The 24847-nt window shown below is 38.7% G+C and overlaps 1 long non-coding RNA gene across 1 annotated transcript in view; it reads left to right on the forward strand.

Moving 5' to 3' along the window:
* The window catches only part of LOC125082252 (uncharacterized), a 48693-nt gene extending 24551 nt beyond the window's left edge, over positions 1-24142 (forward strand). The window contains exons 2-4 of the long non-coding RNA XR_007121930.1: positions 1940-1991; positions 5574-5675; positions 23965-24142. This is a non-coding gene — a long non-coding RNA (uncharacterized LOC125082252). The remainder of the gene's footprint in view (positions 1-1939; positions 1992-5573; positions 5676-23964) is intronic.
* The last annotated feature ends 705 nt before the right edge of the window (positions 24143-24847 follow it).

Here is a 24847-nt window from a genome sequence, read left to right on the forward strand (position 1 = left end):
TCTGTAAATATATTAGAGTGTATCAAACACAGAATAGGTATATGGAAACTTTTATTTTAATTTATTTATATTTTTAAGATTTTATTTATTTATTTGAGAGAGAGAGAGCACACAGCAGCAGGGGGAGTGGCAGAGAGAGAGGGAGAAGCAGGCTCCCCGCTGAGCAGTGAGCCCAATCTGGGTCTCGATTCCAGGACCCTGGAATCATGACCTGAGCGAAGGCAGACACTTAACTGACTAAGCCACCCAGGCGTCCTGGAAACATTTTATTTTAAAAAATGAAAGAACGGATGAAGATTGAGTTAAGGTAATTCCTTCCTCTGGTGACTGGAGGACCCACTTTTCCACCTTACCCACTTGCTTTGGGGAGGGGCCATGCAGATGCCCCGGCTCAAGAGAAGGGGGTGGGGCACCCCACATTCTCATAATACAGGGATAGGTCCATCAGGAAGCCCTAGATATTTTAAGCAACCCAAGGGTTAACAGTTCCTCCCCATCTATGAAAGAAAGCAAACATGCACCATCATTGATGTTATGTTATTAATATTGCATCCTCCTACCTTCTCTGATGAGTACTTTTAAAAGTCGTGAGGCAGGGTTTGCCACAGGCTGCTGATTATAGCAGGAAAGAAACTGCATGCCAACTTTGTGGCAAAGCAGGTTCCAGACAGTCCTCCATGTACAGGACGGGGCTTCTCCATTTTCCCGATGCTGTATTTCCCTGCCCGCCTGCATCCTCGGAGTTTTGAATTTTGGCAGCTTTCCCTGTGATGGAAGGAAGCTGGAAGTAACTCCTGCTCATTTTCCTTGACTCGTCGGTGTCACTCCATACATCATCAAGCCGAGGAGATTGTGGCTCACGGGGACCCTCCCCCTCCAAGGCAGCTGGAGAAACCCATAAGGCGGGCTAAAGCTTAAACCCAAGGCTCCTCGGCTAGCTTGGCACTTCCTCTTAATAGTGAGAAACATCTTTGACAGTCCACAAAAGTCTCCCTTCTGGGCCTCCTTTGTCTAAACTTAATATTTCCTGTATTAAGTCTTCCAACAATCGTCGTGAGGAAGGTTGAATGCTAAAGAATTCAGAATCAATTAAGACTCCTCCAGGAAATCAAAACCTTCTGTTAAGCTGTAAAATGCTCTGGGATGAACTGGTGTCACCTGATAATATTGCACCAGAAATGTATTGTAAAGCCTGATGCTCAAGGCCAAGTGTCTCTTTCTACAAAAGCTACAATCCCCTCACCACATGAAGTTTATCAGCACTAGAAGAATAGAAATAATGAGTGATTATACACCACCTTAAGTGACGGTTCTTTTCCCTAATATCAATAGAAAAGACTCTTCCTCCTTGTGACCACCTCCACGGCTCTTAGGAAGAGATGCTGCAGTGACAATGAGAAGGCTGGGATGTCCCGCAGTCCGTCGTGAGTTGTCTGATAGTGGGGTTCTTTTCTTAAAGTATAATTCCGAGATTATTAGCTACAGATTAAAGGAACTGCAGGATTCCAGGCAGTCCGAGACCAGGGGGGCTCACAAGTGGCAGAACACAAGGTCAAAGTCTTGATGGGCAGCCACAACACCTAGGTCCCGGGGAATGACAAAACATTTACCTTTAAATCAATAAGTGAGCAGAACCAAGATCTTTTCACAGAAAAATAAAAATTTGCCATGAGAATTCCCAATGAGCCATCAAAGTTATGCTAAAAAGAGGCCCAGTTTATGTAACCTTCCCAACCTAGAAAGTTCCATAAGAGACAATTTGAGGGACAATGGTGAGACAGGTAACACAACTCGGAGTCTTCCCAGATTTAGGAATTCTGATACATGTACAGAGAATGTCATGAGAAAATGCACTTGAATTTCAAAAAGGATCATCAACACTTCTTCTTTCATCAGTCATTAATCATTGCCTTTGTGTTCTTTTTTACATGGTGTTCAGACATGGGACCTCCAGGCTTCCTCCACAGACTAGACTGAAGAACACGAGACAGGTATTCCCAGAGTGATTGCTAAACGCTTGTGTGTGTTTCCTGTGCTGAGATCCTTCATTAGCCCGGCTTGACTGTTCCGGAGTGGGGGTGCTGCTTTATCTTTAATGGGCCAGACCTCATTTTTATTCCCACTTCTGGGAAGGACTGTTTGACTCACGTGAAACTTTTCTGGGCTTTGTTAGTGCGGCAAGCATGTTGCTTGGGCCGGTAGGTAATTTCAGTAGTATCTAGGTGGTTAATTCCATTGCCAGGGCCATTGAGCTCTCTACACGGTCAGTTTGCTGTGTGCTCACTTGCTGTATATACACAGAGCACACGGCAGAAATACGCACCTCCTCTCCACGCGGCGCGCAAGCTGTTAGCAATCTTCTTTACATTACCTGAGGCCCACTCCATCACCCCTTTCACTTAATATGATAGATGGCAGGACGTAATATAGAAAAATGTAGTGTGTGTGGCATATAAACTCACAGCGCATATCGGATTTAATATACAATGCACAGAAGCCGCTCTATAATACATAGTCAAAAAGGCTGCACGCTGCTGTATTGATGCTGGGCCCAGTTCAGGAGAATAAGGCAAGTTTCCATTGCCAGAAAAGAGCAGGGTATTCAATTTCTCATCTAGTATAGAGTATAAATAAAACATGGTGTACGGTAATACCAAACTGCATGAAATGATTTCCCTTAGTACATAAACTTATAGCACCCCAGTCTTTGCTTCAAGTTGAATTTTCCCAGTTCTCTCGGATGGCAATAGGGAATTGTCTGACCTTCTGCAGCAAGAACTTCCCACTTAACAGATTCTGGGGCTCCGCTGGGCCTCACGCTAATGGACAGCCATTAACCGTCTTGGAGCTCCTTAGAATTCCCTGGAGCTTTGCAAGCTGAGTTCCTGGATCTCTCCAGAGTCAGGAGTTGACAGGCAGCTGTCAGTCAAATGAAAATTTCTTAAAGCTATACCCTGTAGCAAATAAAAGTGCTCAGTATTTATAATGAGAGAAGATGATTGTGCCAATGCTAATATGATTTAATAAAAACATTAACTCGGTAGATGTCATCTTTAAGTCTAGTTATCTCCAAATAAATGGCTATGTATTACGTAGTGCCTCTTATTTATAGAGAGCTATTGATTAAGCTCCTCTGCCATTCTTGAGCACGGTCATTTCTGCCTTTACAGCCATGCCTTGAGAAGGGTAGCTCTCAGTTACAGAAGTCCCCAATTTCCATGAAAGTCTGTGAAAATGAGACAATCAAAGAAGACCTTTTCTAAAGCAAATCTTAAATTATATTAACATTACTGGTTTCACAGGGTTGTGTGGTCTAAAGGGACAAGAGGACTAACGCCAGAGACTTTGGAGATGAGTCTCATCTTGGTTCTTCCTTCAGTGGGTAACTTACTGTAGCTTTGTTAGCCTTGCTCTCTCCATGAGTGTGGTTTGGGCAGCTGACGCCCACGCTGCGTGATCCATTGGTTCAGGTCTGGGTGCCGCTTAAGAGTGTGACTGCACTGGTTTGGAGAGGAGGGAAACAGCCAGGGAGGGGTTCTTTCCTTCGGGCTTCTGCAGAGATGTGAGTCAGTCATTCTTTTCAAAACAGGTCTCAAGCCACTGCCAACTGGGTTGTGAAGTCATGGTTAAGAGGGAATTTTCAGTGGCGACGGCTATTACTCTCTAATCTCGGTGATTAGAGTACAATGTCTTTTACCTTTCATATCACGAACATTTTGTCACTGTTGACTCTAAAATATAGGAAATAGATATCAGCTGGGAGCGAAGGAATTAAGAACTGTCCTTGCAAATCTGGGACTTCCACTGACAGAACAGATCAAGGACAAAAATAAGTAGGAAATCCTGATCGTTATTCTGACTTGTTACTGATAACGCCGGCCAACAGATCTGCTTAATTAAAGCCATGGACTTTTTATGGTCAGTTCTTTAATTCTAAATGTTCTTAATCTTAAAATAATTGCAGGCTTAGAGAATGCTATAAGGGTAGTGCAAAAAAATTCCTGCATGCTCTTCACTCAAAGTTTTTTTCCATATTTGCTTTCTGATTCTCTCCTTATATATTATTATTGTCATTATTATTAAGTAGATATTCAGTTATAAAATTCATTTGGGAGTAAGTTGCAGACATAAAAGGCCTTTTCTCTTGGATACTTTTTATTTTTTTATTTTATTTTATTTTTTTAAGATTTTATTCATTTCATTTGACAGACAGAGATCACAAGTAGGCAGAGAGGCAGGCAGAGAGAGAGAGGAGGAAGCAGGCTCCCTGCCGAGCAGAGAGCCCGATGCGGGGCTCGATCCCAGGACCCTGGGATCATCACCTGAGCCGAAAGCAGAGGCTTTAACCCACTGAGCCACCCAGGCGCCCCATTCTCTTGGATACTTTTTAAAAAAAGATTTTATTTATTTATTTGAGAGAGAGAAAGAGAGCAAGCAATAGCAGAGAGAGGGAGAAGCAGACTCCCCACTGAGCAGGGAGCTGGATGCGGGGCTCGATCCCAGCACCCTGGGATCATGACCTGAGATGAAGGCAGACGCTTAATAACTGAGCCTCCCAGGCACTCCTCTTAGATACTTTTACATGTGTATAGAACAAGGACGTCTTACATAAATGCAGTATAATTATCAAAATCAAGAAAATAACATTAATAAAATGCTATTATCTAATCTATAGACCTTATACAATTTTCCCAATTGTCTTAATAAAAATATCTTTATAGCAAAAAAGAAAAAAAAAATTCTGGGCCATTATCGAACCTAGGATCAGACATGGCCCTAAGTGATTCTGTCTTTTTAGCTTGTTTTAATTGAGAATAGTTCCTTACTCGTTCTTCATCTCTCATGATCTTGTGATTTTAGTAGAATGTCCCTTAATCTAGGGTTTTCTAATGTTTCCCCACCATTAGCCAAATGCCTCTTAAGTGAAATTTTCAAAGGAAAAATTTGGAGGAAGTTCCCATTTTTCTGAGGGCATGTGAGTCTGTCCAAGTCTGGTGTGGAAAAGTATTGAAACCTGAGAAGGAACAGTACAAGCTGCTGATAGAAATAGGTGACCCACGGAATTATCTTCCTAATTGGGTCTGAGCTAGTTCCTGCCACATACTCTCCTCCACCCTCTGTCAAAACACTGTATTGAATCTTGTACTGGGTCCACGCAGTTGGCAACATGAGTTCCTGAGCCTGACTACCTGAACGTGGAATTTGTTATGGAAAGGCATAACTCACAAATGAAGGGCCATGCGTATGTGCTTTTGGTTTCTTGCATCACCTTTCATTATCTTAAGACTGAAAAGTTAATAACCCAGTGTGTAATCATGCCATTATCAGTTTACGTTGTAGTAAAGCCCATTTGAATGATGATTACATATGTTAATGAGCATGGTTATAATGCACTACACAGTACATTACCTTCAATAAATATAATTGTTTATGCACTTTAATGAGGGTATATAATGCCCCAAAACTAATGGTATTGACTGAATTGTGATTTATTGCTCTAAAACTTTGCCATTAGGAAAGGAAATCTTACAAAACCTTTTATGTTTACCTAACTTTCTCTCGCCCCCTAAAAGCTGCCACTCATCTCTCCCTCCCCCTGTTACAAGAAGAAAATCACTCCAAGACGCTTCACAGTGTTCCTTGTCAATGCTTTTCTCAACCTGAAGAAGCAGGAGGTGGGTTCATTTAAAGGGTTTAATGAAGATCATTATGTTTACCCCTTAGTAAGGTTTAATGCATTATCTGGCAACAAAACGGATGCCACGTCAGAATTTTGGCTCCAAATCAAATAACAAGGAATAAAAAACATTGTTTGTTAAACTACACACTAGGAATAGAAAATAAGGCCAGGGATAGCATTTGGCCCAGCATCCTGCATCAGGCCAGGGGAATGGACAGAGCATGAGTAAATTGTCTTTGAATGTACAGACCTCCAGCTGGGGACAAAGAGAGGGTGGGTGGACCCCACATAGTTAATTCTAATTCCAAGAGCTTCTTTCCCTCCTTCTTGGAATATTTGTCGAAGGGAAAATTTAGTCGCATCTTGACAATGAAGCTAAAAAAAAAAATCCTTGTATCTGATAAATAAGAAATCTGTAAAAACTAGTTATTGTGTCTAATGGGTAATTTGTTTTTCAAATTAATATAGGTCAGAAACAAGAACTGTAGTCTCCAAGCGGGCTTCACGTTGCCATACATTTTGGTTTTAGTAGTCTTCGTGTTTCTAAGCAGACGGACATCCTGTAGCTAATGTCCTCTGCAAAGATTTCATTAATTAGAGTGCTAGGAATTACTGGCTATATGCGCAGACACTAAAGTCACTGCTCCTAGGCTGAACCTGAACCAAGACTCACTTACGCCAGTCGTAATTCCCTTCTCTCCACCCAAGGAATAGAATCTCATTTGGAGCATTATCTGGTCTCTGGTTTTAGTGTGTCTATTTCCCAGCTAATTTCCAGCTTAGCTACTATCTGGTTCTTACCCACAGAGTGTGCATCTGAGCAGTAATTGGGGAGTGACCCATCGCTCTCTGTTATCACATCCTTCAGCCTATGGACAGCACAGACTTCCTATGATCAGCCAGCTTGTAGGAAGACCTTGCCCCTGAAATAACTGCCAATAGAAATCTGTTGCCTTTGGAGGCAAATCTGCATAGAAGGTCTCCTGGTTGGTTTTTTTTTTTTTTTTCCTTTTTCCGTCTCCACAGCATACTATCTGAAAGGATTTTCAAGAGTCTTTATGAATAAATAAAACTGCACAACTTAAAGAAAAAGATTAATTCATCTAGATACTCTAAATGCCCTATAGAAATGACAACAGGGGATCCATCCTGGCATCTTAAAAGGATTTTTTGAACAATAGCAGTTTCTTAAAGCAGATTCCCAGGATGGAAGGTAATCACTTGAGAAACTTGCCAAGGTTTACAATGGTGTTCCAAGTAGTTTGAAAGTCAGTAGTTTTGAAAAAAAAAAAAAAAATTGACATTGAGATGCAATCTGTGGTAAGATCTAATTAATTTTTTTGCTCCTAAGAATAATTTATTATTTACACTTCTTATTATATATGTATTTTAGCTTCATTAGTCTGCAATGCTGGAAAAAATTATACCTTCAAGTCCTATTTATCAAATTAATGGTGCAATTTCATAGTGACACATTCCACATTCATTAAACCAAGTACAGTAAAAATGCATTTAAATTAGATTAGTGTGATGTAATAAAGATTCCAGTGTAGGGGGTGATATTCTAGCTGAAGAGAAACACCCAGATCGAGTTGAAAGCAACTTGGAGATAATGCTTCAAAATTGATTTTGGCACTGGTTAAGTGAAAGAATCCGTGATGATGACTCTTGGGTCTCACTGCCCCCGCCTAGCCATTGTTCTGCTTCACCATGACAAGGGAGAAAAGACTCTGAGACTTAACTCAGTCCTGCAGCAGAATGCTCAAACTTTGCTCAGCCGAAGGCTCTGGCAGTAACTTGCCCAACGTTTCTGGATTGTGACAGATTTGCACAGGATACAGATTAAAAACTTGCATGTATCATTTTTGTCAATTAGTTCATTTTTGTGGATCATAAAAGTCACCACGTACCCATTACGTATTATGTTGCTATGGATGCTACACTTTCCTTGCAGTGATTAAGAAGGGGTTGTAACTTGAAATGTCACCCATTCTACGTTTCCATGTTTAATGTTGTGGTGCCCACATCTGAGCATGTTACCTTCTAAATTTACATCATAAAATTGTGTGTGTTCCTATAGATATGCCCGTGCCATCATGTTGCAAGGCCCTAGAAGGTCTGGAATGGCTGAAATGTGAGTTTAACATGACACATAATAAAATTAGTGCTTAAGGAATACTTTCAAGCTTTTGGGCCTTCTTGGAGATTAAGTGACATAATACACAAAAAAGCACCTGGCATATAAAAGTCTTGTATGGTGTCAGCTAAATTGAGATCTGAATTCATAAGACTGGAAAGCTTTGCACAGAAACTATGGAACAAGCACTAAGATAGAGACAAGGGTGGCGGTGCTCTGTAAAATACATCCAATAAGTTTTATTGTTTGTTAATTATAGGTAGTTCTACGAATGGACCTATTATTAGAAGTTAGGAGAAAGCAATGAGGGGTGCAAAGTAAACAGTTGATGGTGGTCTGCCTGAGTCCATTGAATGAGTTGCTGGATCATGTTTGTCCTGAATGGGTTTCTCTGAACCTTGGCAATGGGGTGAGGAGGGAGAAATTGAACAGAAAACAGACCATAATCCTCTCTTGGCCTATGTCACCACCAGATAACCAACCATCTTTGTACTCACCCACTCAAAAAGAAGGATCTACAAGGAGGTCTCAAGCAAGAAATGAAAGTTAAAGAAATGAGGGGTGATTTGAAGCTGACTTAATAAGAAGGTTTCCAGGGGCATCTGGGTGGCTCAGTCAGTTGAACATCTGACCCTTGCTTTTGGCTCAAGTCATCAACTCAGGACCCTGGGATTGAGGGGTCTTGCACCCAGTGCAGAGTCTGCTTGAGATTCTTCCCCCTCTACTTCCCCTCCCCTTTTGTTTCTCCCCCTGCTCTCTCTCAAATAAATCAACAAAATAATTTTTAAAAAGAGGTTTCCAGTTTTGGGGGGAATGGTCAAAGGGGCCAAAAAAAGTACAGATTTCAGAAGGCAGAAAAGAGCAATGATGGTAGACCAACTTAAATCTTGGCCAATAATTAGTTTGCCAAATACCTGGAAATGGAATGAGTTGGCAGCAACTCCATGGGAAATCTGGGGCTGTGTAGACAACCAATTTGAATAATTGACAGAAAAATATTTCTGGTCAAATAGGATGATGCAGGCTGGCCATTTACAGCTGTCAATTCATCTCAAGAACTGCCAGTCTGTCACTTAACTGCTTTCAGAGGGCCAGGGAACCCTGTCTCCGGTGTCAGGATTCAGTGATAAGATGATCTGGTCTACAGTCATTACATGCCTCTGGTCCCTGGACTTGAAATCAACATTTTAAAATTAAAAAAAAAAATTTGAAGCTAAAAATTATTTTGGGTTCAATTTTTAATCTCTCTTTAAAAAAAACCCTGCTTTATAAATAATCAGACAAAAATAGACATTTTTTAGGTATATGACTTTATAAATTTTAGCAAATATATGGATTGATGCTACCACCACCAGGACACAGAACAGGATGCGGAACAGTTCCTGTCCTCCCAGAACTTCCTTGCTCTTTTTTATAATCACCCTCTCCCTCATCCCAGCCCCCAGCAACCACGGTATGTGGTCCATGCCTACAGTTTTATCTTGTTGAAAACACCACCTAAATGTAACCAACGAGTATGCAACACTTGAAACTGGCTTCTTTTACTGAATAATGTTTTGAGATTTATCCAAGTTGCTGAATACTTCAGAAGTTTGCTTCTTTTTATTACTGAGCATTATTTCATTATACAGATGTACCACAGTTTATCTATTCAGCCACTGAAGGACATTGGGCTGGTTCCTGTTTTGGGCAGTTAGGATAGAGCTATTTATAAACATTCATGAACAGACTGTTTTAAGAGTAGACATGTTCATTTTTGCAGGGTGGATTTTCAGAATGGAATTACTGGATTGTAAGTGCATGTTTAAACTGACAAACCATTTCCACAGTGCTATATCATTTTGCATTCCCAGCAGCAATATAGAAGAGCTCTGTTATGTCACAGGGTCTGTATTTTTTTATTTTAGTCATCTTATTAAATGTGTAGTAGTATCTCATCGTGGCTTTAATTTCCATTTCTCTAGTGACTAATGTCGAACATCTTTTCATGTGCTTACTTTCCGTCCTCATATCCTCATGGGTGAAGGGTCTGTTCCAATGTTTCACCCATGTTTAATTTTTTTTCTTATTTGTTTTGAGAGTTTAAAAAAAATTTATTCTGGATACAAGTCCTTTGTCAGATCTGTGATTCAGAAATACGTTCTTTTAGTATGTAACTTGCCACTTCATTCTCTTGACATTGATATTCAGAGATCAAAAAATTTATGATATTTTTCTTTTATGGATTGTGTTTTTGGTGTCATGTGTAAGATTTCCTTACTTAATCCAAATCAGGATGATTTCCTTCTATATCGTATTTTAGATATTTATAGCTTATGCTTTACATTTAGATCTGTGATCCATTTTGAAGTAATTTTTGAATAAGATGTGAGGTTTAGGTTGACGTTTGTTTTTTAGCATATGGATGTACAAATTACTGCTCAGTACTGGTCACTGCCACTGCCATAGTGGATTGTCTTGCAGCTGGTGCATGAGAGAACAGAAATAAGAGAAGAAATAACCACACAAAGTGGAGAATTTCTGCACGCTCTGATCATTAGGAGTTCCCCTTCTTACTCCTATAAGTAAGAGCTAGAGGCTTTCTCGTGGACCTCACTGTCTGCTCTGGGTGTTCACTCAGGTTGTCAACTGCATTTTTAGGCTGAGAGATCCTGGGGAAGAAGAGATGGTGAAGGTACCACTGGTCCTGTGGTACTGCAGGTCTGGTACTCTTCCCTGATTAGCCTGCTGTTATGTACTCCTCAGGGACTCCAATGTACATTCAGTTCAGGTTTTATAGCTGTGGGGGAGATGGGTTTAGTGTGCTTATTGCATCTAACCTGGAACTTTCACATCTTTCTTTTATTGCCTCTATCTAGTACATTCTTATCTTTCTCTCCAACTCCCTTCTTCACCACCCCACCCTCAAAACTTACCATTAAATTTCAAGTTGGGTTGATCCATATTATTTCATCTGTCTGATAGGTTGATATTTCCTCAGAAGAGATTCCTCAAGAGAGACTCATTATTTTGTTCATGGGCTTTGACTCTCTCACCCCCCACAAAATTAAGCATTATTTTTTATTTGCAACCTCATGGCAAATGTTAGCCTTTAGAGTGTAGAATAAGGAAGTGCAGTAGGTAAACAGCAGTCAGCTTGTGAGCACTGAGCACTTAGATCTTTAGCAAACATTTCCTACAACTTTTATCAAGATTAGGATGCAATCAGAGTCTTGAGTCCTGGTTGGACTAACATTCCACCGAGCATTAACTTTTATGGAAAGATTATATTCACATCTTTGCATCTTGATATTTTCTTCTTTATGTCAACTCCAGTGATTTAACTAGTTAAAGTAAAGATGGTTTCAACTTTACTTTATCATAGGAAATATTCTATGGTAGTCCAATTGCCTTCTTTGCTCTTACAGGCAATTTGCTTCCACACTGACATAAAACAGTGAGACCTTGGCATGGCTTCCAAAATCTGGGGCTCCAATTCATTCACCTCTGCTTTCCCCAGCTCCTGCCCATGACCACTGATGTTGTATCTCCCTATTGTGTCTTTTGCTCAGATTTATACAGCCAACAGTTATTGCTGACCAACTTGTAGCATAGACACAAAGTTTAATGTAAAGGGAGTAAGTACTCTGTTCTTTGTTTTAGTTCCTGTTTTTCTTCTGTTTAAAACCAAAAGTTTTTTTTTTTAATGGAAAAAAGCACAGTGACTTGATCTTGGGTTGCTGAAAAATATGGTTTCCTACTTTTTATAGAGTTCTAAGATCCAATACTAATTCTGTCTGTTGTGGATTTGATTGGTCTAAATATGCTGATGGAAAGACACTGATAAGTAGGAGTCAAAGAAGCTAAAAGACCATTATTTGGTAACTTCAGGGCCTGAAACCAAGGACAGCTCACAAGGCAGTGAGAACACAGGTGCCCTGTTATAGGAAGGAGCATGCTTGGATTCAAGAGACTCCCCAGGTAAAATGAAGAAGTTAATTCTTGGCCCTATATTCAGGACTATATTCCTTCCATGCTAGCTCCTACTGGCATTTTTCTTTACCTATGGATCAATTCCTACCAGGGTCAGAAGTGATAAGGGAATTAAAGATCTTCATTCTCTACCACAACCTGCCCTGCACCCAGGGCACTAGAAGTAAAGACTTGGCAAAGTTCTTTGGAGATCACAAAGGTCATTATCTAGGCTAAGTTTAAATTTAATATTCAAAATACATAAAAATTTACTATTGTGACTACTCTAATGAGGCTTGATTTCTCCCTATGGTGCTGGGGGAAATATTCTGGCAGTTTTGCCCCAGTGAAATGTCAGAACAGATGCCTAAAATAACTAACATGTTACCTGTTGAAGTTTTAAGCTGTCTTTGTTCTGATCCTAGACAAATTACTACATATCTCTATGCTTCAGTTTTCTCCTGTACCAAAAGGTAGAAGCTGCTCACTTGCCCTATACTATTGTTATAGAGAAAACTATTTAAGTGATTGTGAAATACTTTATAAGTACAAAATACTGGGAAATGCCAATTATTGGCAATACAGTTCCACCTATAGAAAGAAAAGTATTGGTATAAAAGATAAAGGAACCTAGTAGTCCTAGAGTAGATAGAGGAAAAATTCTAAAATATTCATAGCCCAAAGCTACAGATTTTCCCTGGAACAGAGCAGAAGAAAGTTAAAAACCAGCTACTTCCAGTTTCTGCTTAGAATATAGAGAGTTGATAAGAACAACATTCATGCTCTTAGCAACAACAGCACAAAAAGGGTGGACACACCTCAAATTAACAACTTTTTTTTAAACCACAAGGGACTGAGGTCATGTGGCAAGCAACTAGCCAAAACCTAAGGTGATACAGTTTTCATTCAGAGCAAGACTAGACCTGAGCCCTTGTTTACCTGAGATAGATGTGGTCAACCAGAAAATTTCATCAGGAATTGTTAATGAATTGGTAGAGACTGAATGTGTTGTGAAAGACTATGTAACTCTTTGGCACCACAGGTATTGGCATAGTCTGCACCAACTTTTGGGTTCTTCTCTATATACTTTACCAGGCACTTGAAAGAAAAAAACAAAACCCAGCTCTTGTGCTGTAAATCTGAGGAAGGGAGCAGTAGCTGCTGTGAGAGGGACACAGAACTCTGCCTATACTCCATTCCTTACCTCTACTATGGAAACATGAGGCTTAAATTGCAGGGAGAAAGACAACACACACCACCGACCTTAGAACGCTGGAGAAAATCCATTGTAGCTAAGGGAGGTAAACATAAAATTACTCTTTTCCCCTGGGAGGAGGGACAGGATTATGTGCTGGGACTACAGCTGGGAAAGGGCCAGAGAAAAAGCCACACCTGTGACCCAGAGAAAGCATGCTGCCAAGACTGCAGCTTAATTAGCCCAACAGAGAATGCCCTCCTTGCCCTCTACCATCAGACTAACAACCTTAAAATACAAGTAATAATGAAGTATACTGCTGGGATAACAGCAAGAACATGGAGAGATAGCATCTCTGGAGTGCAGCACAAAGCAAAGACCCAGAGCTGAGGATAGAGGAGATAGTTGAAACATTTCTGAAAACATTGTCCCCACACTAAATGCAAGGTATTAATGGAGGAATTTGAAGCCTATTAATCACTGAGGGTAATCAAGGCAACACCAAGATCCCAAACCAGCTCAATTCTTAACCAAATTGACTCAGTCTCCCACACTAAAAGCCACACACACACACACACACACACACACACACACACACGTGTGCCCATCTTTAGGTGACCAAAGAAACAAATAAACAAAAGACAAAAACAAAAACAAAAACCCCACCAAAACCAAAATAAAAAAAACCCTACTACATATCAACCTTACTGTCTTATGCAAGATATCATGTTTTTAACAAAAACTTATGAAAATCTTTGCATATGGAAAAAACAAGGGAAAAGTCACATTACGAAGACACAGAGCAATTGACAGAACCAGACTCAGATATGACATAAAAGTTGAAATTATAAGATGGGTAAATTAAATAACTATTATTGATATGTTGAAGGCTATAATGGAGAAACTGAATAAAATGCAAGATAAAATGGAATTTTAGCAGAAAGATGGAAACTATAAGAAAGAGTCAAATGGAATTATCAGAAATGAAAAAAATAGTAACAGAGATGAAGAATGCCTTAAATGTACTTCTTAGTAGACTCACATTGCCAAAGAAGGAATCAGTTAACTTGAAGATAGGTCAAAAGAAATGACCCAAACTGAAAGACAAAGAGTTAAAAGGATAGTGATTGATAATTTATTAATATTAATGACAGGAAATAGAGCACAGATAAAAAATATTAAAGAACTTCAAGCAGGATAAGAAAACTACACACCTAGGTATATCATATTTAAGCATCTGAAAACAAGAAATTTTGAAGATAGCCGGGGGTGGGGTGGGGGGTAAGGGACCATTACATGCTGAGGAATGACGGATAAGAATAACAGCAGACTTCACATCAAAAACTATGAAAGTCAATTTACAATGAAGTGATGTCTTTAAAGTATTGAAATTTTGAAGTCAATCTAGAATTCTATACTCAGACAAAATATCTTCCAAAAATAAATAGAAATAAAGACTTGCCCAGAAAAACAAAAACAGAAAGAATTCATTTCCCACATTTTATGAGAAAGGTTAAAGGATATTCTTTAGGCAAAAGAAATGATGCCAGGCAGAAGTTTGGATCTGTACGAAGGAATGAAGAGTTCCAAAAGTTCCAAATTACTGAGAGTAATAATAACATTCATTTTGATTACCTTTGATTACTCTAAATATTAAATGAATGTCTAGGGGTGCCTGGGTGGCTCAGTCATTAAGTGTCTTCCTCCAGCCCAGGTCGTCGTCCCATAGTCCTGTCATCGAGCCCCACATCAGGCTCCCTGCTCAGTGGGGTGTCTGCTTCTCCCTCTTCTGCTCCCCCTGCTTATGTTCCCTTTCTTGATGTCTCTTTCTCTGGCAATTAAATACATAAATAAAAATCTTTAAAAAAATAAAAGTTAGGGACGCCTGGGTGGCTCAGTTGGTTAAGCAGCTGCCTTCGGCTCAGGTCATGATCCCAGCGTCCTGGGATCGAGTCCCACATCGGGCTCCTTGCTTGGCAGCGAGCCTGCTTCTCCCTCTGCCTCTGCCTGCCACTCTGTCTGCCTGTGCTCACTCTCGCTTCTCTCTCTATGACAAATAAATAAATAAAATCTTAAAAAAAATAATAATAAATAAATAAATAAATAAAAGTTAAATGCAGTTCTAAAACCAAAAAAAAGCAAGGTATTTTGTGTTTTGTGTGTAAAAGCAAAATATACAACAATGATAACAAATGCACAGAGTTCGGGAAGGTAGAACTAGGAATATATTGTTAGAAGATCCATGCACTACATGTAAAGCATTATAAATATTATTCAAGAGTAAACTCTAATTAAATAAATTAAAGATGCACATTTAATTAATTTATTTATAGATGCATACTTTATTTATTTTTTAAAGATTTATTTATTTATTTTAAAGAGAGAGAGTGTGTGTGTGAGAAGGTGGGGAGGGGGCAGAGGGAGAGAAATTCAAGCAGACTCCCTGCTGAGTACATAGCCCTACATGGGGCTCAGTCCCAGGACACTGACATCATGACCTGAGCTAAAATCAAGAGTCTGATGCCTAACCAACTAAGCGGCCCAGGCACCCCTAAAGAGGCATATTTTAAATCCTAGAGCAACTTCTAGAAATTTCTAGAGGTATAAAAAATAAACCAATAGTGGAAATAAAATGTAATCACAAGAAAATGCTCAGTTAAACCACAGAAGGAAAAAATAAAGACCACATGGAAGAAATAGAAATCAGATAACAAAATGGTTGATTTTAATACAAACATATCAATAATTATATAAATGTTAGTCTAAAACACAGACTGATTTTAAAAACAAGATCTAATTGGACATGCTCTATACAAGAAACTCACTTTAGATATGTAGACATAGGTTGGTTAAAAGTAAAAATGCAAGCAAATACACCAAGCAAACTCTAATCAAAAGAAAAGCATTATTGTTAATTAGTGCCAGATAATGAAAACTTCAGATCAAGAAATATTATCAGGGATAAATGAAGGGTATTCTGTAAAAATAAAGGGATAAATTATCTAAGAAGACATATCCTAAGTATGCACACCTCACACAAAATTTCAAAATACATTTTTTTTAAAAGCTAATTGGTCTAAAAAGAAATGTAGAAAAATCCATAATTGTCATGGAGACTTTAAGACTCCTTTCTAAGTAATTGATATAAAAAAAAGTAGACTGAAAAACAAGTAAGGGTACAGAAGACCTGAACAATACTATCAACCAACTTGATCTAACTGACTTTTATAGAATGTTCCACCAACAGAAAAATTCACATTCCTTTCTTTTGGAATATTTACTAATATAGACTGTATTTTGGATCACAAAACAGACTTTAACACATTTTAAAAGAGTAGAAGTCATGGAAATTATGTTCTGTAAATTATTATGTAAATTTGTGAATTATCTTTCAGAAATCAACAAAGAAAGATATCCAAAAATACCCAAATATTTCAAAACAAACAACATACTTTTAAGTAACTTAAAAGCCAAAGGAAAAATTAAATATATTGTGAGCTGAGTAAAAATAAAAATGCAAAATTTCAAAATTTGTGGATTATAGTTAAAAACGGTTTTGAGATCACAGTTTATAGAATGACATGCTTATGTAAGAAAGTGAGCAGGATCTCAAATCCATTGATTTTGACAAAGGTGTAAAGACAATTTAAAGAAAAAAAGATAACTTTTCAACAAATGATACTAGAGCAATTGGGTGTCCATATGCAAAAATGTGAACCTTTAACTCTCACACTTTATTCAAAAATTAACTCAACAGAGATCATAGATCTAGACAAGAAACATAGAACTCTCAGATTTTTGGAATAAATCATAAGAAAATCTGTGTGACCTTGTTTGGGTTGGGTAAAAGTTATTAGATAAGATGCCAAAAACCTGAGCCAGAAGAGGAAAACTAATAAATTGGACTTTATAATTTAAAATTGTTATTATGCAAAGGACTGCATTAAGAAAATGAAAATGCATGCCAAAAACTGTGACATTCTTCTTCTTCTTCTTCTTCTCCTTCTTCTTGTTCTTGTTCTTCTTCTTCTTTTTTTTTATTTCAAAATCATGCATCTCACAAAAGACTTTTTTCTGGAATATATTTTTATAAACTCTCAAAGGCCAAGAAGAAAACATATAACCCAATAACACTGGGAAAAAGATTTAAAAACTTGACTCCAAAAAAATGATAATAAAATAAAATAAAAATTTTTTTAAAAAGCTAAAAACTTGCTTCCGAAAGATATATGATGGCAAATAAGCACATCTAAAAAAAAAAAAAAAAAAAAATCTCAACATCATTAGTCACTAGAGACATGCAAATTAAAACCACAATGAGCTACCACTATATACCTATTAGATGGCAAAAGCAAAACAAAACAAAAGCACTGACAATATATAAAACCAAGTGCTGGCAGGGAGTCAGAGCAATTCGGGCTCCCATATGATGCTGGCGTGATTGCAAAAGTGGTACAGTCATTTTGGAAAATATTTTGGTAGTTTCTTATAAAAGAAAACACACACATGCTTACCTTATGATGTAGCAATGCCACTTCTAGGTATTTATTCATAATAAATAAAAATTTATGGCCTCACAAAGACCTGTATTGAAATGCTTCTAGCAATTTGGCTAATGCTGAAAACTGGAAACAACTTGAATATCCTTCAGCTGGTGAGTGGATAAACTACGGTACATCCACACCATGGAATACTACTTGGCCAGTAAAAAGGAATGAATTCTTGATATATACAATGGTGTTGATAAGCACCAAATAAAATATGATCACATTTACATGACATTCTAGAAAAAAATCTAACTAGAGAGACAGAGCAGACAAGTGGTTTCCAAAGATTGGGGTGGAAGGCAGGGCTGACTACAAAGGGGCGGTGTGAGGGAGTATTTGGGGGCAGTAGAATTGTTTGCATAGTGATTGTGGTGAGGGATATACAACTTGGTACATTTGTCAACACCTAAAGAATTGTATGACACAAAGAGTAGATTTTACTGTGTAAATTTAAAAAAGATAGAGGGAAAGAAGGAGAAAAAGAGTTGCAACAAATCTGATAAATGCACAGACTATATCTGAGGGTGTATACATGACATAGGAGAGGCTGAGCAAATTTTTAGGATGATAGAATATTTGGTGGAATTGTCAGGAAGTAAGCATGAACTCTTCCCTATAGTGTTTCTGATAATAAGACAAGAGGCAGTTTACCTCAGGGAGCTTGAGGCAACAGGAACTTCTATTTGAAGAGGAGGAGAAAGGGGATAGAAATAACATTTACTGAGTGAATTTTACATTCCAAGCATTTTGCTAGATACTTTTTTACAGAGAGTCACTGATTATTTCTCACTGTGAGCCCAAGATACTATCATTCCCATTATACAGATAAAGAAACTAAGGCATGGACAGATTGAATAATTTAGTCAAAGTTCTGCAACTAGCAAGCAGAAGAATCTGAATTTCTACTAAAGATTGCCTGGTCTGTACTTCCTCAGCAGGTGGTACCACTATCTACATGTAAATGGATTGAAGAAAGCCAGAGGTTAATCTTTATTACCTACAGTCATTTTTCCTTTGTCAGGAAGCTGTGGAGTCTGCATACGGTCACAGTGACTTTTTAAAATAGAAGATTATAGGCAGTAGGGACCTCTTGCTGTATTGCAGTATATTACTCTTTATACTTGATATTAAATATTGTTTATTAAGTTAAAAAAATTTCACTTAAACATTTGTAAGTGAAAAGAGTGGCACTTGACTAAGAGCTATAGGATTTACAAAGTTTATCACTTGTAATTTGTTCCTGTAAGTGTTCAGAACTTTAGAAATGTCTTACAATTCTAGACTTGCATTAAGAACTCACATGGAGAAAAATAGTAGCACTTCCTTAAAAATGGAGAAAAGAGATCAATGTCAGAATAAGAAAAGTTGGGAATATTTTGCCAAAATTGATTTCACTGGGCTGAGGTGTAACATTCATATTTTTTTCTTTTATGATAACTATTCTAATATTTATCACTATTCTAATATATATGAGCTGTTTTGTACTACCTTCAATTAAAGACAACTTCCTAGCACAAAATTTATTATTTGAAACCAACAAATACATAAATACAGAGAGATACTATATTCTTGAATACGGAGATGATACATTGTTTTTTCTTTCTTCTCAGCTTTATTGAAGTATTATTGATATATAATATTGTATAAGTTTAAGGTGTACAACATAATGATTTGATACATGTCCATATTTCAAAATAATTACCATAATAAGTATAGTTAACATCCATCACGTCATTTGGTTACAAATTTTTTCTTATGGTAACTTTAAAGGTTTATTCTCTTAGTAACTTTCAAATATATAATATGATATTGTTAATTGTAGTCACTATGAGCTCCCACAACCCAGCAAAAAAATAAATAATCCAATGAATAGTGCAAACAATTCTTTAAAGTATATAAGAAATTATTATGTAATAAAAGAGATTTCCCAAGTACTCCCTGAATGATTAATTGGTCAGTAACTGGTTTTGAGACCAGTCTGGGGGAAAAAAAATCAGATCTCTATCTCACATTCAAATAAATTCTTTTTTTTTTTAAAGATTTATTTATTTATTTATTTGACAGACAGAGATCACAAGTAGGCAGAGAGGCAGGCAGAGAGAGAGGGGTAAGCAGGCTTGCCGCAGAACAGAGAGCCCAATGTGGGGCTCGATCCCAGGACCCCAGGATCATGACTTGAGCCGAAGGCAGAGGCCCCAACCCACTGAGCCACCCAGGCGTCCCTCAAATAAATTCTTAATTAAATATTTAACTATAAAAAAGTTAAACAAAAGTGCACCAAAATTATTAACAAATATATTTATATTATTATACTCTTTATATGTTATAAAAATATGTAGTACAAATGCATTTATATTCTTTAGAATGAAGATATTTCTACATAAAATATCAAAGGCAGAAATCAAAAGGAAAAAACTGGTAGTGTCAACTACAGATAAATGTAAAAGTTCTATAAAGCAAAATCTTTACAAATTAAAGTGCCTAAGAAAGGGAAAAACACTTGCAACATATGCAGCAGAAAAATAATTGATATCTCAAAGTTCACATCTCAAAGATCAATAGCACAGAGATTACCTACTGAAAAAATGGCAAAAGATTTGAACAGAATTTACACAAAAGAATATAATTAGCCGAGAGATATGAAAAAAATTATCTTAAATGAAAATAAGCAAATAAAAGAAAGTTTGAAAATAACAATATGCCCTTTGGAGCTTATCATGTTGTTGAATAATTATTTCAAATACCCAGTATTGGCAAGGATTTCAGCAAAACTAACAAAACTAGTTTCAACAAAACTAAGAAGGATTTTCAGCAAAACTAACACAGCAAAACTAAACTAAACACCCATTACTACAGAGAAATTTTTACATGAGCATTTGAAAGTACATTTTAAAGGCTTTCAATGCTGGATAGTTTTGACCCAGAAACTCCAGTTTTGGGAAACCATCTGAAAGGCAACAACAATGTGGACAAAGACCAATGTGCATTGCATTATTGGTACTAATAACAAAAGGTAGAACTACCCTTCATGTCCCAAAATGGTTTGCAAGTGTTGACTGTTAAGACTTCAGGAATTTTCTAAGCCAGTTGTTGAAGTGTTGTTGGTAGCTTGAAATCAATCATGATGTCATATTATTTACACTCCAGAAATCAGAAAATGCTACACATCTAGTCTGGTTTTATCTGTCAGAGAGCAGTTGATAAACATCTACCAGTATTTTACTGCTTTTACATCTATTATTAATAATATTTACATGATACTAAAATGAGTCTTCATATGGGGCTTTTTTTCTGAGTAATTAAATTAAAAATATTTATTTTCTTATGTTTATATATCTGGATTCTCTACTTGGATCATGTGATACCTTTGTACCAAAAACTTATTGTTTGAATGAGTCATTTTTGGTGTTCCTGTCTATGTCACTCCTAAATATCACTGTCAAACTCCCTGTGAATCATCTATAGCAGGGATTAGAAATTCCAGCTCAGGGGCCAAATCTAGCCAACAAAGCCAGGGTTATACTTTGGTTCTTGTGTGCAAATGTCTATCAGATTCACTCTTTTTTCATATTTTAAAATCTCTCCTCTTCTTGAGCTGGAGTTGAATACAATCAGATGAACTTCGAACAAAAGAATATATTCTTAGACATATATTAGGAACTCAAGAGAGAATTTCAGAGTTCCTGAATGGCAAAATAATTTGTCTACCATGATTAAAAAAAGTAGGTAATTTTCCTATTGAATAATGATTTGTACAGTATAACAAAAAAAGGTCACAATAAATAAATTTTATTTAGCCAAAATACCATTATATTAAAATCCAATATGCAAATGCAAATACCACACAGTGATAGGAAAGGGTATTTTGAGCACTGAACATGAACTTCATCAAGAGGTCATTGGTACAGAAACTCCTGTGCCAAAGAGCCTGAAGTTCATCTTCTGTGAAAAGCCAGTGACCCCCCCAAACTTCTCATTTCTTACCTTTAGATCACCTGGAGTATCCAGCCTACTAATTGAATGGTGGTTGGTCCCAAATTCTGAAGTCTTTTTTAATTTATTTCCTGTATGGTGCCAAATGTGTCCTCTTTAATTTGCACTACAACAAGTGTGAAAAGGGAGAAGTGGGACTTAGAGATGCGAAGGAGCAGGTATTCTAATTGTAAGAGCACAGATAAAAACAGAGCCTCTCCACAACAGGGAGAATGTGAAGGGCTCATCTGAGAAGAGGGATTTACTCTCTGGATCTGAAATGTTTTGGGTGTTTGCAATGGACACAGTCTGACCAGAAACACACCGCAGGCATGCTCATGTTATGCGTGTCTGTGGTTCGTATGGACGTGTCTGTGAGTGTGGAGGGGAGAAGGAAAGGATGGGTATGAATCAGATATATTTCTGCTGATTTTTAATTGTCTTTTTTTCAAAGATTTTCTTATGCCACACAGCTAGAGAGTATCTATCGTGTGCTTGGCTCTGGTGATAGTCGTGAGTAAGACATACTCCCCGCCCTTGGGGAACTGAAAATCTGGCCAATGAGACAAACACATGAGTAATTATTAGATGACTGGCATTACACCGGTCAGGGGACTAAAACAACTCTGGGAACACAGAGGGGACCGACCATTCGTTGTCCAAATGGGAGTAGGGATGAGGGTGTTAGAGAAACTTCCTCGGAGGTGGCATTCAAAAGATGAATGAGATCTCAATTGGCACAACAATGCGGCACCATTTGTATGGAATGAAAGCACAAGCAAGTTCTTTGGTAGGCAGTGGCTGGCTCCCTGGGTCTGCAGTCTGGCAGGAAAGGATGCCACACATTCCTTTAGGTAAGGAGTTCAGATCCAAGACCAACAATACATCAGGGAAGAAGGAAGGAACTAAAGGTAGGTGAAAAGGGAAGAAAAAGCTAACCAACAAACAACAAACCCCAAACCTGATCCTTTCCATTACTTTTTCACATCAGGAACAATGTGAGGCATGACGAACTCTTTTAAACTCTAAGAATGCCCTGGCTGATTTTTTTGACCACGGCAAGATGGAGTGAGTCACATGACACATCACAATTGCTTTCATCTCCGTGTACTTTGTCACGCATAAAGGAGAGGAGGTGACAGGCTTCATTCATGTCTTCCACAGGCATTTACAGAGCACCTACTTTGTGCTTAGAACTCCATTCAACACTGGGAAGTCAGGAGAAACGAGGTCTAGCTCATGGGATCCTGGTGTGTCTGAGTTAGTCTGTAGGAAGCAATCTCCTCTCTCTTTCTTGTCTCTCGGGATTGGAGAATGAAAGTCACGTGTCGGGGTGAGCACAATAAAGGGGCAAGGCTGAATGTGGGCCCTGTGTCTTGTCCCTGGACCACCTTCCTGCTCAGCCAGCAGAAGGAGCAAAGGCAAAACTGGTCCAGTTCAGCACTGGCCCCAGAAGTTCTAACAATAGCAGAGACTTTGTCCTTGGATGTGTGTATGAGCCACAGTGATGCTGTCCCTGGGAGATGGCAGCATGGCATTTGCCTGTGATGCCAGCAGCAACGGGAGAGGCAGACGAAGGTGGATGTTGCAGAAGATCCAAGAGGCCAAGAATCACATGGAAACCCCTTCTCTCTGGCTGCTTCCGAATTCCTTTTGAAGAGACTTGAGACTGCTAGGGTTGTGGGGTAGAGAAAAAAGGCCAGGGAACGATGATTCATGACAATTTTTGTGACCTCAGTTTTTTGACCCCAACAATCCGGTGAAGGAAGATTTGGGGTTTTTATTCTCAAGTCACAGATGAGGAAACAAAAACTCGAGTTTGGCCATGTTGCTGGTAAGGCGATTGACTTGGAGCTCAAACCCAGACTGGCTTCAGAGCCCTGTTGGTTTTGGTCATGTTTTCTGACAAATGGTCCTTAGGGTAATTTTGTGTCTCACGGGATAGAAATCATGAACCCCTGAAAACCCATCTTTAAACACAAAGAGTCCGTCTACACCTGTGATAGGGCCTTCCCTGAAGTGGTTAGTCTAGAAGCTTGAACACAGTGGGTGTTTGAGAGGCTTTGAAAAATCTATTCATTGGAAGGGCCTAGTCAGATTGGCCAAGGCAGGTGCCTAAGTTCTCCTCCTCTATTCAGGGAAACAACAGCACCAGGCATCTTTCAGAAGGCTAATCCCTCCCTGGGTCAGTGAGCTTCAGCTTCAAGCTTCTATTCCCTGTACCTTGTGAGCCTGACCTTGTGAGCCTGACCTTGTGAAGACCCAGAAGGACTGTAAAGTCACGTGCCCTTTCTATAGCGGGTCAGATCACTTCTTGTTTTTTAACTAGATAAGGGCATCAATATGATTGCTGGTAAGTATAGATTTTTAAAATGGTTTTCAAGGTCAATACATATGAATCGAGAGTACTCTGATACTATAGTGGCTTTTCTAAGAATTACCTGGGCATTAGCGGAAAGTAAAGGATCTTACTGGCTTTCAGGCTCTATTCCAGTCTATTCACATCGGTGGGAACGAAGAAGCAACATGGGGCTTAGAACAGAAATCTGAAAATTGCGGACGGACGGCAGATAGGAGCCACCTGTTTAATTGTATTCAAACTCGTCTGAACTGGTTTCTAAAGACCTTCATCCTTCCCCTCCCCTCCAAGAAAAAGAGCAAACCAGCATTTTCTTTTAACTCAATTCTATTTGGGAAGGGTTTTGAAACTATAAAGAGTCAGGGCGAGGTGGGGGGAGGGCGGGGAATCTGATCTACCGGCTTTTGCAATACGCCAGCCGTGCTGTATACAGAGTAAGGAAGCTGCATTTCAGATTGAGGTGGTGAAGGTCACCAGATAGCAGTGTGAGCCCCTGCTTTAATGCTGAGCGTGACATTTTTGTATCCTTTGTGCGGTGGTCCATATGGAACAGCATAGCACCTAGTCCGAGCTGGGCTAATGCCTTCTGGAATGAGAGGAGAGGGTGTAAACCAGCCAGGAGCCAGCGGCAGCGTGTAGTTCTGTGGGTTTACACCAAGGTGAAGGCTGGTGCCGCCTGTGTAATGCTGCGTGGGCTCGAGCAAGATGACCCCCGTTCCTCCCCAGCTTCACACACGCCTTCTCCAGTAATTATCTGACTGAGGGACTGAGGGACTGTGCTGCTCATGCTCAGGGACCAGGTGGTCGCGGGGTGTGGGAGGTGCGGTGGGGGGAGAGAAGGATGGACTCTGTGACCCCCACGGATGAGGGGTCCTGGCTGCGGAGATGTTCACAGCCGTCTGCTTTTAGCCCTGTTCCCTATCCAGAAAACTTCCCCCTCAAGAGAGCCTCCTTTTAAAATGACTCAGAATTCGAGTAACTTCAAATCGCAGCAATCTGAAAGCTA

The sequence above is a fragment of the Lutra lutra genome, chromosome 12, assembly GCF_902655055.1.
Source record: "Lutra lutra chromosome 12, mLutLut1.2, whole genome shotgun sequence".
Classification (NCBI taxonomy): Eukaryota; Metazoa; Chordata; class Mammalia; order Carnivora; family Mustelidae; genus Lutra; species Lutra lutra.